At 38.4% G+C, this 15361-nt stretch overlaps 1 long non-coding RNA gene across 1 annotated transcript; it reads right to left on the bottom strand.

The window, feature by feature from the left end:
• Positions 1-13454: 13454 nt before the first annotated feature.
• Positions 13455-14897, bottom strand: LOC306899314. The gene is made up of 4 exons (XR_013787184.1): positions 14245-14897; positions 14008-14161; positions 13792-13868; positions 13455-13666 (listed from the first exon to the last, which is right to left on the bottom strand). It is a non-coding gene; the product is annotated as an uncharacterized lncRNA (long non-coding RNA).
• Positions 14898-15361: the final 464 nt, after the last annotated feature.

The raw sequence follows: 15361 nt of genomic DNA, 5'->3' as shown, positions 1-15361 counted from the left end.
TTTCTGAACTTTAACAAAATATCTTAGCTTAATATCTACTTTATAATTACAACATCTTCTCTTATTTATATCTTACAATATCTAAATGTTATTTTTTACTATCTCTTTTAAAGCACACTCTATTTTCTCCCACTGGCTTTCATGAAAGAAGGGTATTTCTTTGTTAAGGGCTGAAATCTGTTAAAAATGCAACCCAAGGTCTTGTCAAAGTTGCTGTTGTTTGTTTCTGACCTTTTATACAAAAACATTTGCTTGTCTAATTTCTTTATCTTAAATCTCTCATTACTATCTTAAAATATAAAAACAATATATATCTTTAAAATCACTATATCTCTTGGCCGTTCAGGAAAGAATCGAAGTTAAAATCTGTAAAAATTGCAGCCCAACGCAAAGTAATTTTGTTGCACGCTAAGATGCAGTTTAACTTGCCTTATTCCTTCTACTTTCTTCCCATTGGCTGGCTGCAATGGTGCAGTGACATTTTTCAAGGTTGTGCGGGTTGCCAGATCAGTGAAACTGGAGAAGGCAAATTAGGACCCTGCGGGTTCATGTTCCAATTTTAATTGAGGGGCTTTTCGCTGACCGGCCTGCACGTTTCTGTCCGTCCGGAGGTCTGTGTGTGAGATTACTGCAGTGCTGTAAATAGGTGGTGAGTAAGGTGTCTATTTCAGTGTGTGCAGGTGTTGAGGGAATATACCACAACTTTAATGCAGAAACAATGACACTGAGTTCTGGATCGTTGACGGAGATCATAACACAGCCCTATAGACAAAATTCCCTCCATCAGTCACACACATACACATGTCACTCACACTTTTGCATGCAATTCTAGGCTGATTCGCACTTCTAAAAATGAGAAAAGTGATAATTGCAAGAATGTTTGCAGACTTGTGGGAACACAGGTGCTTTTTCACACACACGGAAACACACACACAAAAGCACACATAGAGAGAGAGAGAGAGAGAGAGAGAGAGAGAGGGAGAGAGAGGCAAAACTTGCTGCCCAGCAACAGAGGACAATAATACAAAATCACATGATTATTTTTTCCTGCAAAACTGAATGTAAAAATGATAATAACCACTAGATGGCAGTAGGCTGACACAACTGACGTCTCACTACTGTAGCAACTGTTGGAGCACTCAAGTTCGGTTGTGGCTATATAACAACGTCCACTGGGCATGCGCACTACAATACCACATCATTATTGTCACGCTGACAACAGTTAATGACTATTTTTCATTATTGTTAGTTTAAGGAAGTGGTGTAGGTGTTAGCTAATGTAATTTATTGGTAATTTTATGGCGGATTTTGCGTAACTTCCGGCCGTAGCTGTATCCCTTCTTGCCACAACCCTCAAGTTCCTTGTAGTAACTGACTGTGTTAGAATTGAATAATGGCTCTGTGGGTACTGTGCGTCCTGCATACAACAAGTACGCCACCATCATTTACATATAAAGTACATTAAAATAACACATTAAGCAATGGTTTTAAATGGTCTTGCCACAAATTGAAGATGTATGTGCACTCAATAGAAAAGTATTCCGAAAAGTTCATTTCATTATCCGGCGTTGTGTAAAATGACAATGTTGTGTGCAATGCACTCTGTCGTATACTGACATTTAGTCAAACCTAGCAGGTCACCCCAATATGTAAATTATGTTGTCATTTGCTCACCCTCATGTACTTTTAAGCCTGTATAGCTTTTTTTCTTCTGCAGAACACAAAAGAATATTTTTTTAAGAATGTTGGTAACAGGAAACCGTTTGTCCCTGTTGACTCGCATTGGTTTAGCATCCATGCATAAGAAGTGTGTGGTGACCAACGTTTTTAGTTTACCAACATTCTCCAAAATATCTTTCTTGTGTGTTCTGCAGAAGAAAGTAAGTCATGCAGGTTTAAAATGATAAAAGAGTTAGTAAATAATGACCCTTGTTTATTTTGTGGCGAACTATCCCTTTAAGGTATTTATTCAACGCATAGATTTTCAGTATACCATACTATTCTGAACGTAGCTTATGCTTTTCAAATAGGAGCTGTGATCAAATCTTATACAAAGCTATTAAATCAATCCACATTCAATTAAAAACAGCTCAAAACAAGAGCAATCCGGATGTGTGATCTGTTTATATCTTGACTATAAGCCGGAGATGTGGGCAGAGAGGAGGTGCGGAAAGAAAGGGTGGAAGGTTGAAGGGAAATAAATCATGCATTCTTACATAGTGAGCTAAGCTCAGTACATCTTTACAAGCCTTTGCCAAAGACGTAGCATTCACGCCAGCATTCTTACGCAGGGCATAATTTTTGTCTGCCATAACATTATACAGATTCAGAACGGTGCGTCTGGTGAGCATTAATATTCCAGAGAACTGTGTCTTTGAGTGAATGTGTGAGATAGAGCTTGTTTGAATAAAATGTATTCATCAACCAGAGCAAAAATGTGTGCTGTGTGTGTAGATCATGTGCACAGAGAAGCCATGAAAGCACTGTCACGTCCACCATCCCTCTTCCCTCATAATGTTGTGACATCCAGTACCATCTCGTAATCTTTGCATCATATTAGCACACGGCAAAGCTGCACAGGTTTGACCATAACTATCCGTCTAAATAACCGGAGCGGGTACAGTGCTCTGCAGTATCATCCTGTGAGTTCTGTGTTGACAGAGTCGGTTGTTAAGGCTCTGGCAAACAAGCCATTGATATGTAATTCCAGCCATGACGTGCTTCCCAGACGCTCTCCTGTCATACCACAGTTGTGATGTAGTATCCCAGAGAAGTGACCCATCAGTTGAAACTTACACCCTCCTGCCCCACTAATAAAAACCCCAACAGCTGCAGAAAAAAAGATCTGAGCTCCAGTGACCAGTGAGGTTTGGTCATGCCCAAATCTGCCGCTAAGGGTCACTGACTTGGAAGACATGTAAAGTGGGGGAAATGTTATGTTGCTGGAAGCTCTATAGGAATTTTGATGTGTTTTGTTGGGCTCGCTGAGGGATGTGGTCATGTATTGATGTTAGACAGCAGTCACCAACAAAACATACTGCATGCATGTAAACAAAGCCAAAGCATTTTGAACGCCCCTGATAAACATATACAGGTACTGTAAAAGGTAGAGCATGACATTTCAAATTGCAAAAATAGACAGAGACACCTACACCTGTCTGCCGTTGTTCAGAAAACCTATAATGTACTGTTTTTGAAAATGACGTGTGATATGTTTGAGTTCAAATCTTGTTTACGTACTTAAGAGCAATAAAAGATCTACAAAAACGAATCCTGCTGAGGTTGTCATACTTCATGCATGAAAGAATTAAAACTTGAATAAAACAAGGCTTTATTATTAGTCGATGTCAAAAAATGTTAATGCTTAATGGGGCATAAAATGTTGCTTGTATGAATCCATCAATCCGATGGATATGATTATCTGAACATCAGGACATAACACATATTTCTGAGGTGGGTAGGATCTGGTATTTGGGTTAAAATGATATATTGAGAGCTTGTGTGTTTGTGTTCACGGCCCTGTTACTTAGAGAAATAAACACAGCATCTAGTAACAGTGATAAAGAATGCATTCCTCACACAGGATCCATGCACTCCAGATTTCTGACGCAATGGAACACATGGAAATCATATATATATCACAGTGAGAGGAAATGCGTGTTCAGGCCTGAATGAGTGGATGCGGAAACCTCAACTTGGAGGGAGGGAGGGAGAGAGAGAGAAAGAGAGAGAGAGAAGAAGTTTATTTAATATAGCGCCTTTCCACAAGCTCAAGGTCACGTTACAATGTACACTTTCAAGCAAAAATTCATTTTGAAACAAACAAGATTATTGATAATACATTTCATACAAGTATGATTTCAATTGTGTTCTGAAGATGGATAGAGAAGAAGAGTCACGGAGCGATATGGGTTAAGAATTCCATAACCTGGGTGCATTAACACTCAATTAATATCCACACGCAGTGGACAGTCTAAACTTGGGAATGCTAAGAAGCCCCAAATCAAATGATCTTAGAGACCAAGTTGGTCGCCTGGTCGGGGGGTAAGTACCCTAGCAGAAGCATTCTGGACATACTACAACCTTTTAATATGTTTCCCTGCCGAACCATCAAAAAACAAAGCATTGCAATAATCTAGCCGTGATGTAATTAGAGCATGCACTAGGGTTTCTGTATCAGCCGGATTATTATGAGAAGAGCGAAGACATGCAATATTGCGCGGATGCTAAAACACAGAGAGAGAGAGAGAGAGAGAGAGAGAGAGAGTGTGCATGTCTCTGTGTGTGCAATGATGTACAGTACTCGGTACCATCTCGTATCGAAAACCAAAGCTTTAATAAATCATATGAATTATTAAGGTACAGTGAACCGGTCGTTTAAATGAAACCCCTACAGGGTGATCAGGACCCCTGTAAAGTGTTGGCTAATTATGCTGCCAATGGCATGCATACTTAAAGGGATAGTTCACCCAAAAATGTCATCATTTACTCACCCTCATGTAATTTTTCCTTTAAACCTGTTTAAATGACTTTTTTCTGATGAACACAGAGAAGATATTCGGATTAATGTTAGTCATATTCAGTTCCGGGACATCGTTGACTACCAAAGTAGAACCAATTCGATGGTTGAACTGTTTGTTTTCCTATATTCTTCAAAATGTCTCATTTTGTGTAATCGGAAAGAAAAGATTTTCCCACTATGGTAGTTGATGATGTCCCAAAACTGAAAATGGCTAACATTCTTCCCAACCATCTTTCGCTGTGTTCATCGGAAGAAAGAAATGTATACAGGTTTGAAACATCCTGAGGGTGAGTAAATGATGACAGAATTTTCATTTTTGTGTGACCTGAAAATGAAAGATTGATTAAAATGTATTTTTTCTTACCAACAAGAAGAACACATTGCTAGAAGAGACACGACTACTCTTATAAAACTCTTTTATTGGGTCATAAAAATATATCTTATAACTGGGTCTGATTTATTTTTTAACACACTGTGTATAAACAGTTTACTCATACGTAATAATGCACATTAACGCACAACACTACACATTAATAACAGATAAAAAACACCAGATGTGACATAACGTACAGCATTTAAAGAAATATAATATTACTAACATAATAAGTAATGTATTTACTATCATAGAATTGAAATTGGTGTGGACAAACACTCCAAATAAACCGTATCTAGTTCTTTGTGAGTCTGGTGTAGACACAGTGTAATACGTAAGAATAAAACAGACACATTTCACAATTCTTGTACGTGCTTATCTCATACACAGGACAGATTAAAACCACAACAACAGTAAACTCGTAACATAAAACAATTCACATAACTTATGACTAAAATGATCATTGTATATCAGCGAAACGCATGTAGACAGAGCTTCTGCAGAAAAGCATCATCGAGGCATATAAAACAATTCTCCACAAACTGATGCCAACTAAATTCTCTATCCCAGCACAAGATCCACACATTGTTGACTTTCACGTCACTTGTTGTACTTGGGTATGATGTTTAACGCCTTGCAGTTATTCACTGTGGTCTGGTAATCTTGTAAAGAGAGAAGTGTGGCAGGGTGTCGATTTACTTCATCGCTACCGGCAGCTGTCGGACGACTCTTGATGCTGTTTTCAGACCGATGATAACAGTGTTTGTGTTGCCCGGGCGACTGCCGTGATTAAAACATCGGGCGAACAAGATGCCTTACGTGCATTGTGAATGTCAACAGATGCACTTCTATTTCAGGCCAGGAGGGATAGACCAATCCAGACTTACTTACACATAATGTCACTCCGGTCTCGACAATTCAACAACTTGCCCCACATCGATATGAACCAATCGCATCAAACCTGGAGCACGATACCTTGGAATTCTCTAAAAATGCATTGGATGTTCACCTCCACGTGAACTTCAATCTGGCAGAGATTTCCCTCTGTTCTGGCTTGCTACATGTATATCGCAAGCTGTTCTTATAATGAACTTATTACACCATGCCACATGCTGCACTGTCAATCAGCAAAGTGACAGCTTGGTCAGCATGCTTCCATTTTAAAGATGCAATCCATTTTGAACTCGCCGTCCCACAAGATTTCATTAGTAACAAAATGCATTTCCTTGCCAGCAAATGCGAGCTTTGCTGATTTTCATTTGACGAGTCAAACACTGAACCTGGAAATAACATGGACTTTAAAACCATGAATATGATAGTTTACCCAAAAATGAATATTCTTTCATCATTTACTCACCGTCTTGTCATTTCAAACCTGTATGACGTTCTTTCTTCAGCAGAACACTAAAGGAGATATTTTGAAGAATGTTGGTAACCAAACAAACACTGTACTTTATTGATTTCCATTGTAGACATTTCTCAATATACAGTATATTTGCTTGTGTTCGACAGAAGAAAGAGTCATACACAGGTTTTGAATGACATGATGGTGAATAAAACAGAATACGATTTTTTGGGGTAAACTAACAATGAGTGTCTTCAACCTCCTCACATTTGACATTTAACATTTACATTTAGTCATTTAGCAGACGCTTTTATCCAAAGCGACTTACAGATGAGGAAACATTGGAAGCAATTATAACAACATAATATGCCAAAATATCAATGTCTGAACAGATTCTTTCAAGACCAAATCTTCTTATAGCTTATGTCATAAGCTGTCTCATTTCTTATTTCATTAATAATGTCATGTTTTATTTCATTTCATTTAAGCACTTCGAGAAATACATCTTAGATATAAATAAAGTTGAGATAAAAGTAAAAAATCTGAACCTTAAGTAGACTAGCTAGTTTCTTTGAGATTCACAGTGTGGCATTTTAAATAAAAAATAGAAATAATAAAATCCAATACAGTGGGTTTTTATGTTCTTTCAGTTCTTGTTCTTTCTCAACTTACAAAAGGATAAGTTGGTGCTTGAAAGATGAAAAAAGGCTTTTTAGTCTCTCTCTTTTTCTCGCACACACGCTTCTATATGGACATTTTAATTTAATGTCAAACAATAGCAGATATGGATGTAGGGGTTGTAGTTCGCTCAGGAGCACAGCGGGACATTCAGCTCAGCATGTGCTTTCCTTCAGACAGACTGAGAAGCAGTCAGATCGCTTTGGCCTAGAATCCAGAGAGAATTCAGCAAGCCTAGTTTTTATGAGAGATGTTCACATTATGTTGAATAATGTGAAAAAAAATGATTTGAAGTTGGAGGGTTTCTTTCGTTCTTCCATTGAAGGCAAACATGTTTAATGTTATTTAACATTTATGCAAATGCCCTTTAGATTTGTTCTCTGTGTTGTACATAAAGGCCATTAAAGAGGCCACAGCAGACCCATCATCAGCACTTTTTAAAGCCGAGAGTAACAACATTAATACAGTTGTGCTCCAGTTGGCAGGACGCCTCCCAGTTACAAGCACCCCTGATACTCTCTGAAGTGTGAGCCAGACTCGGTTAAAGAGGAAATAATGATGTAAAATGGTGGATAAATGGGCGACTTCTGCAGTAAAGGTGGAAGAACTGATCCACAGCTCTGCGAAATGAAATCCAGGAAAGATCCATTGTGGTCTTGAGGACGTGAAACGGCGGCCGAGCAATTCTGCAAGCCTCCAGGAAACTGAGAGCAACGTAACCACGCTGTTTCAAAACAATGAGGCTGACGTATGGATTGTGTGTGTGTATGTGCGTATGTGTAAATATTTTGTATATACAGTAAGTGTATAAGTAAAACCTACATATAAAAGTAAATGATAAAATAAAAGTTATAGTTGTCACATTATTAACTATACCCTGGAGTGGTGAACCGATACAAATTCTAATGGTTTCCATTACAAAACCATAATGAACCATCAGCGGTTTACTATTAAATCCTTTAAAATATTCCGGCATGTAATGTGTTTTTTTGCTTTATTCCAGTAGGATTTAATAGTCTTCTGTTGGTTCCCATCTGCCAGATAACATTCCACCAACACATTAGAGACAGTAGAGATCCCACAGAGACCATTATAGTTTCCATAACATCCCACCAACAGATAACCGGCGGAGACTCAGGCACAACATAAGGGTTTCCATTAAAACCAATACAATTCCCATTAAACCAAATTCTTTTTCATCGGGGTATTGTTATTACCAAAGCTGCATGCCAGTAAACCATTTGCGTTGAGGAAATTTGTTTACATAAATAGACACAACGGTGTTATCTCGCCATCTGGCGGCCACGTAATGCCACTGCACCAGACTGCATCCATTAATTAGCTGTTGATGAATCATTTTCGGGCCAATTAAGGCCCTATTAGCATTTGTCAAGAAAGACACCCCATGAAATGAAAGGGACTCCCACTGTCTAAGCTGAAGCTCTCCAGACAGACAGAAGATGATATGAGGACAACTCCAAACAAACTCATGTGATCATGTGAAATACACTCATCAGCTCGGATCTTAATGAACTGAATCCCTGCTGTCCTAAAACAGTCCCACATGTTGTGTTCTACTCCTCCTGTTTCATATTCTTGCTCTCTTCCTTCCTCACTGTCACTTTTGTTCTACCACACTCTCTTTCTTTATCACATTTCTGTGTTGTTGCCCATTTCTCTCTCTCATCCCACTGAATTACTATTTCTCGTCTTCTCTATTTCTCTATTTCTGGTCTTCTCTGTTTTTCATTCCCAGTCTACACACATTCTGCGGGTAATACATGCTCTTACAGCACGCTGCATGCTTTACAGATACGCGTCGTGGAGAGAAATGACAAATAAGAAAAACGAGCAAAGGTGAACTGGGGGGTAAAGGGGCTTTTGTGATGTTTCCAGAACCCTGCGGTCACACCTGTGTATTATAGAGATACTGTAATAAAAAACGGATATGACATTTCAAAAAGACATTCCTGTGTAAGTCTGGTACACAGGAATGTCAACATGTTTATTTTGTTATAGAAAAACGCATAGTTAAATCAAATGAAGAGCCACATAATTGTAATAATGCCTAAATAAGTCACCATTCATGCATCTATTCCCCATATTTCTTCTATTAGGTTTACAGGAGGAAACACCTTGGACAGGTGGCCAGTCCATCTCAGGGGTAACACACATCTCAGGGTCAAACATGATCTTCAAGATACAACAGTATGCAGAGTCAACCCACAGCAACACAGAAAGAACTATGTTCAAGCTCTTAAACTCTGCCACCCCTTTCAGACCCACCGTTGGGTCCAACATTGCATCACCATACATGTGTCAAATGGTGTGACACAGCAAAAAATGAATACGACAACAAACTGTTGATAATATCTTATTTTATATTATTTATCATATAGATGGTTTCATCTTAATAACATAAACACACGTTACTGCGCATTCGCACAGTAACCCCACCTTAACTTCGGTACAGATTACTTTCAAAAGAACCCTTCCTTGGCTAAACTGGTCTCTCCAATATTTTGAATTTAGACTGCAAACCAAGCTCAACCGCTAGATGTCAATGTAACATATACGGTTTGTTTAAATGCGATCAAACTACATGACCCATTCAACAAATAGTTCATTTGATAACATTAACATACAACAAAATTCAATAAATCATTATATACAGATTAATAGTAACATAAATGAAATAAAATATTTTTATAAATAGTCTTTTATTATTAGTCACTAACAAAACACAAACCGAAGTTAACTGGGGTTTAACACATGCTGTTTTTTCTCTCATACCACACACTTACACATTTATTTGTCATCTAGCCATGTATAGTATGGAACACAGAACTAGATACAAAATGTATGGTTTGAAATAATCTCAGTTTTTCATACTAATCCCCTTAGTTTTGCATTTTGTGTTACATTAAAAAACATAGACCTCTGAAAGACCCCTCCACCTCTGAAATCAAACAAATATAAAATGTCATATTGATATCGCACAGACTAAAAAAACATAGATGAGACATTTATTCATTAAAGCTCTCACACTCAACAGTAGAGTGTCATAGCATAGAATAATTGTCAAACGGTTAAAGGGTTTTCTATGAAATTAGACTTTTTTCCAATTTACCCTATACTTATGTGGAAAATGCAAAGTAAAAATGAAAATATGCACCAGAGCTTAAGTGGTTTATATGAAAAAAATCTATTCACCCCATTATATATGGATTTCTTATATGGTTAACAAAGATAAACAATGCAGTTTCTCTAAAAACATTAGCATCTTTAGAGAAATCGCTGCTGTAATTCAGTTAATTGTTCTTGTTTGTTTCTGGTTTCCCACAGCAATAAAATACTACCAAAGGCACTGAACGAAAAGTATCAGTAGCTCAAATAAAATAAACTTTAGAGTGAATATATTTAAGAACAGATTTTACTTTTATTTGTGGCATTCATAAGGGTTTACGGTGTTTCAATTTATTATCATGTGAATCCTCATATTTGCATTGTGCACAAGGGACTCTCTTTCATAATGTATTCCAGTATCAGATGGAAATGGCCTCTTTGCACATGGGTGAATTTGGGCCCCTGCAGTGACATCTTTCACACATACAAACGTTCTTACACAGTTTTCAATGTCCCTGACTGCCCTTTCTCTCCAGCGCCTCGGACCTCGCACATCATTTCTGACAGTGCAGGTGATGCCATCGAATCGATTGTGTGAGAGCAGCTCTGCAGCAGGTCCAGACTACAGTCACCGGTCACTGTGGGGAGTTTTGGAAAGTTTGAGATCAGGGTCGAAACGGCCCCGCAGGCCACAGTGGCCTCAGTCTTTACACCCTGAGGTTTGTGTTTACACAGCTTCAGAATACGTTTCTGAAGGGTTTTGAAATGCGATGCAGGTGAAACTCACACACACACACACACACACAGAAAAGAAAATGTATTTTATAAGTTCTGCCTTACTGTTCTCTAAAAGCAATAACATGGTAAAAGAACCCTCATAAAATTTAAACAATTTATGTTTAAATTCAAAACATATTGGCCCCCATTTACTTCCACGTTCTCAAAACATCTTCTTTTGTCATATCCAGGTTTTGAGTGATATGAGGGTAAATAAATGATGACATGTTTTGTTTACTTCCTCTTTAAGGCTGCAAACAACAAACAGGCTATTTTTTCTGATTATTACACTCCTCATTACATCTCTGTACCTTAACCCATGTTTTCCCCCCTGTATATCATGTCTGTGGCAAACACCCACATGCTATTCTATCTCATAGATTACACTGCCGTGAAGTCTGAGTCTCATTATTTTGTGACTGTCTGCATGTACGGTATCTCACGCCTTGGCCATATCGAATAAAGAAGTGAAAAATAAAAGCAAACAATGTTTGCATCAAATGTAACATATGTGACATCTCATGAGTGTCAGAAGCACAAAGAAATCTTAATCAATGTCAGGGCGGTTTTAAAAGGTCACGCATTCATCACAAAAGGCCTGCTGGTGTGAGCTGTCAAAGAGCTTCTGCTCACCGTACGACGGCCCTGAGCCAGGGGAATATGTCTCTCGACCACTGTCGCGCCATTTTTTCTCCCGCTCTTCTTTTCCCGCATCCACCAGCCACAAAAAACCTTTTTATAAACCAACGTTCTGTGACATTTCCCAGGATCTTATTTCAGCATATCCCTGAGCCTTCTGTAAAGAGAAGCCTCAGGACATTTAGATCATTCGGATAAATGCGGGGCAGTTAAATGAGCTATCGTGTAATGTATGCACCCCCAGAACGACACAATGGTTAGTGTTTAATCTTCATATTTAATAACAGCCCACTCGCCTTGCACTGTCTAGGAATTCAGATTGTCCTAATGTAGGAGCATTTTGGATCTTCAGTGCTTCACAGAGAAACTGGGGCAAGTTGACTCATGGGGAAGGTGTTATAGGCTATGTTAGTGAGTCAAATTGTGCCTAAAAAAAGTCAAAAAAATTGGTTAACCATTTTGGTAAATAACAATTACGTTGATTCATTCTTTCTTCTGAAAACGTGGTTTTTTTATTTACCTCCTGCAAAATAACAATATAAAACCACATTTAGAAAAGAGTAACCTATATAGTAAAGTCTCATTGCTGTTTTACGTGTATATTTGACATAACAGTTTATAGAGAACCATTTAGTGGCAGGTTGCAATTGTGACAACATGCCCCACTACAAGTAAATACTAGAGTAAAAATGTGACTGCAAGCCCCAGTCTACTCTACTCTAAAGAAAACGGTAAATACTAATATTTAAAAAAGCAAATAATCCATGACAACGTTCCTCCGATGTGCTCTCTAGTATTCTGCGTTATCTGTTTTGCTGAAACTAATTAGTTTATTTATCTGTCTCAAGTAAGGCAAAACAACATTAGTCACAATGCTTGCAAAAGAGAGGGAAACTCAGGCCGCTATCATTGGTCATTCGACACGTCCAGCCAGCCTTCACAAATCATCTTATGGCCATGACATTAATACAAAACAATGTGAAATTCCATTCGTCTAAATGTCCAGGGCAGTGAATGCTGTTCGTCTTATGCGTTGGGTCTGCTGTGGTCTACATGCAGAAAGCATGCTGGTAGATGCGTGCTCTCTCACTCCAGGCCAGGGTGAATTATTTAATGTGCCTGTGATGTTTTACTGAGAAATGTAAATGTTGCCCTCATACTCTTGATGTATCAAAAGCTTTTTAATCAGATTCCACAAATCAGGGAAGCTATATTTTGACTGCTAGGGCACACTTAGCATGCGAGGAAGATAGAGACTTGAGGCGACTTTATTTCACAACATGCATAAGCATCCTTGAAATGTGTGTTGAAAAAAAGGAACAAATGTGATGCTTTTCCATTTCTGCGAAGGAGATACGACTACCTTTCAAAAGTCATTCCATCGGACAAAGAAATGGTTGCGTTAATGTACACACAAAAAACAAATGGTGCTATATAGCACTAAAAGTGGTTCTTTGGCTCGTAATCATAGGGGAACCATTTTTAGTGCTATATAGCACCTATTTTAAATGGTGCTATATGGCACCTTTATCAAATGGTGCTATGTAGAACCATTAAAGGTGCCATATAGCACTTTATGCTTAATGGTGCTCAACAGAACCAACAATGGTTCTCTGGATCATAATCATAGGAGAACTTCTATATGGCACCTACTTATAAAGAAGCGTTATAGCATTTATCAAAAGGTGCTAGGTAGAACCATAACAGGTGTCGTATATTGTTTTAATTTATCTAGTAGGGCTCATTTTAATGCCAGATACTACCATAGACAAGTTGAAATGCTTTAATAAATGACACTTATTAAAAAACATTTTTTAATCGTATCAAAACACCATAGATTTAAAAACCTTTAAATTTATGCATTTAAGCAGCAAATAAAATCTATGCTTAAATAAAGGGAATAAACAGAGGCAATACAAAATTAGATTAGATTCAACTTTATTGTCATTACACATATACAAGTACAGTGTAACAAAATGTAGTTTAGGTCTAACCAGAAGTGCAATTAGCAGGTGCAGGATATACAGTTAGAATAAATACAGGATACAATTTATTTCTTACCACTGAGCTACAGGAAACTTGCCTCTGGAACCACTTCTGTCCAGCAAACGGTTTGCGAGTTATCGCTGATGATGTAAAAAACCTACTTTTGCGAACTAGTCCTTGGTTTTTCGACCGATCGGAACCAAACCAATGCAGATGACTTCTGTGGAGTGTGAATGTAAATAACTAACTAAGTTTACTACTTGTGTAAATGTTCCATTTCAGTGTTTTCAATGTAAAAAATGTGCAATAAGTTCTTCAAACTGTAATCAAATGTTCATGGCTTACCTCAACCTCAAACAGCAACCCTGGGTCCTCCTTGAACAGTGCAGGTAAGAGCAAAATAGCTGCTTCCAACAGTAGGCCTTTAAATACAATAACCTCATTAGGTTGACATAACATGGTGGATGCTTTCACCAAATACTTGTTTAGTTTTTTAAACATTCATTACTGTGCAGACAGAAACATGCAGGGAGACTATCTAAGCAGTGCAGATTGAATTACCTTTTTTAGTCTGCCATTTACACAGTCCTCAATTTTGCGCCTGAATCTCTTTTTCAGGGGACTCTTCAAGGACTCGAGGTGCCATTACAGACAGCTGCGCAAGAAGTCGTTGGTCCACATCAACAGATGTGTGGTCTCTCAAAGTCCAAAGTAGCTTCCGATTAAGTAAAAAAGACGCGTATTAAAATATAGCCATAACTCAATTAAAGGAGCCAATTAATATACTACTGTACTTACTATTTTGGCCAGTCTAAAACACGTGAACTCACAGAGAGCCTCCTCTGTGCTGTGGTTGGACATAAAATTTCTTTGGTAGCATTTAATCAGTGCCAACTTTTCTTTTCTGAGCTCTATATTTGGTCGAAGCTTCTCAGTTTCCACCTTCATTGCTCACAGATGTTCCTTGATGCTTCGTTCATCTTCTCCGGCATCTACCTATTAAGGGAAGTTAAATTGTCATAAATGAGGGTTGTCAATAAAATGTAACAAATAAGTGTCAATACTAAAGTGATCAATGACATTATAACCTGTTCCAGTCAACTATGCCATGTTATGTTTAAATAAGGCACAATACTAAACTCACCGGCCACTTTATTATGTACACCTGTCCAACTGCTCGTAAACGCACATTTCTAATCAGCCAATCACATGGCAGCAACTTAATGCATTTAGGCATGTAGACATGGTTAAGACGATCTGCTGCAGTTCAAACCGAGCGTCAGAATCAGGCAGAAAGGTGATTTAAGTGACTTTGAACGTGGCATGGTTGTTGGTGCCAGACGGGCTGGTCTGAGTATTTCAGAAACTGCTGATCTACTGGGATTTTCACACACAACCATCTCTAGGGTTTACAGAGAAGGGTCCGAAAAAGAGAAAATATCCAGTGAGCGTCAGTTCTGTGGGAGAAAATGCCTTGTTGATTCCAGAGGTCAGAGGAGAATGGCCAGACTGGTTCGAGCTGATAGAAATGCAACAGTAACTGAAATAACCACTCGTTACAACAAAGGTATGCAGAAGAGCATCTCTGAATGCACAACACGTCGAACCTTGAGGCGGATGGGCTACAGCAGCAGAAGACCACACCGGGTGCCACTCCTGACAGCTAAGAACAGGAAACGGAGGCTACAATTCGCACAGGCTCACCAATATTGGACAATAGAAGATTGGAAAAACGTTGCCTGGTCTGATGAGTCTCGATTTCTGCTGTGACATTTGGATGGTAGGGTCAGAATTTGGCGTCAACGTCATGAAAGCATGGATCCATCCTGACTTGTATCAACGGTTCAGGCTGATGGTGGTGTTATGGTGTGGGGGATATTTTCTTGGCACACTTTGGGATTTTATGAGTCCGAAA

This window comes from Barbatula barbatula (genome assembly GCF_947034865.1).
Source record: "Barbatula barbatula genome assembly, chromosome: 10".
NCBI lineage: Eukaryota > Metazoa > Chordata > Actinopteri > Cypriniformes > Nemacheilidae > Barbatula > Barbatula barbatula.
The sequence above is the reverse complement of the archived record's forward strand: the minus strand, read 5'-3'. Positions and strand labels throughout refer to the sequence as shown.